The following is a 1,731-nucleotide window of genomic DNA, read 5'->3' on the forward strand; positions in this document are numbered from 1 at the left end:
GGCAGGGAGGGCAACCAGAAACTGGCGACCCGCATGCACCTCTCAGCTGTGCCCCCGAGCCGACCGTGCGTACGCACAGCCGCTACAGCCGCACCTTGCACCTAAACCACCCCCCGGCCTAGACCCAGCGAGCTACTTTCTATTCCCAGAACTAAACGCGCCTACTAGAGACACTCGTATACAAACAAAAAACAAAACCAGCCAAGCAAACTATATATATATATATTTATACTATAATAATTATTATTATTATATATATATATTTACTTTAGCAGCACAACCAGGAAAAACCTCTCCACTAGCACAAACTTAATCAAACAGAGATTAAATGCAAAGTAACCAAACTTAATAAATCAACTTCAAATAAAACAAATTACTGCATCTCCCAAAGTCCGAGTACATTCACAAGCGTGTACGCTGAAGTAAACATCGCTTAGTAGTTTGTACCGGACTGATGAATGGACAAGGGAAACCCCGGAATGGTTCCCAAATGACGTCACTTCATTCACAAAACCCCAAAACCACGGCGCAGACAAGCCATTAATTAAGGCCAAAGACAACCGCGGCAGAGAACAAAGCAAAGAACAAAGGCAGAAGGGCGAGTCACTTGACTCTCCAAACTTACTGCACAACTATTCAAATTTCACTGGACAAAGCCCCCATTTGTTATACACCTGGCCTAGGGGAGCCAAGTATACAACAAAAAACAGGGGAGACGCAGTACTCAAATGAAATATAAATTTATTTAAGTAATCAAAATAAAGAAAAAGGAATTAAATCAAACCAAATCAAATCAAAATCAAGAGCAAACAGATGAGGTGTGGAAATCAGTAATCAGTAGTGTAGTGCGTGTATGAATGAGTGAGATGTATGTGTGTGTGCATGTTGTATGTATTAACCCAAATGCTGAAGAAGGTGCATGGTGGGAGAGGAACCAAGGAGAACTGAGAACAGCAGAACTGAGGAAGGGACTGGGGAGACAGGCTTTTATACAGGGCGTCGGCACCCGGGCCCAGGTGCCGCCGCTTGACTGATTGTCATCATCATAGCTCTGCTCCCCAATCCACTGCAAGATAATGGAGAACAGAAATTAGGACAGCAAAGCAAAGAAACCATAAACGAACCAAAGTGAACTATAACTATAACATATATAAAGCTACACCAGACCACCTAATATAATTACCATACTATATACCATAATACCATACACCCTAACATATAGTACAATACAGGGGGCCGTCACAATGGCATGGGGATATAAACTGTCCCTGGATCAGTAGATGATCTGGTACCGTTTAACAGTAGCAAAGTGAACATAGTGGGGTGACAAGGATCTTTAGTGTTCCTCTGGGGCTTTACTGTTCTCCTTGATGTAGAGGTACTGTAGCTCAGATCTGGTGATCATGTGCTGTACTAGTGTACTGTTTTAACCTAGCCTTAACCATGCTCTGTAGAGCCTTTCATTGATGCTGTGGAAACACAACCTAATGTTATGTTTAATTTTGGCATCTATCTTGTATCTTGCAGACATTTATGTTTTCGCCATTGGATCTGTCATCTATGATGAAGACATAATGCCTCTTACAGCACCTGAGAGGAGCCCTGATAAACATTATTTCAGACTAGCGGAAATCGGAAAATTAGCGACATTATTGGTGAGTTCTCTTTTACAGACATGAAGCTGATAAGACAATGGAACACATTTTAGCAGCAGAACATTCACTGGACCAC

This window comes from Electrona antarctica, assembly GCF_951216825.1.
Source record: "Electrona antarctica genome assembly, chromosome: 8".
Lineage (NCBI taxonomy): Eukaryota > Metazoa > Chordata > Actinopteri > Myctophiformes > Myctophidae > Electrona > Electrona antarctica.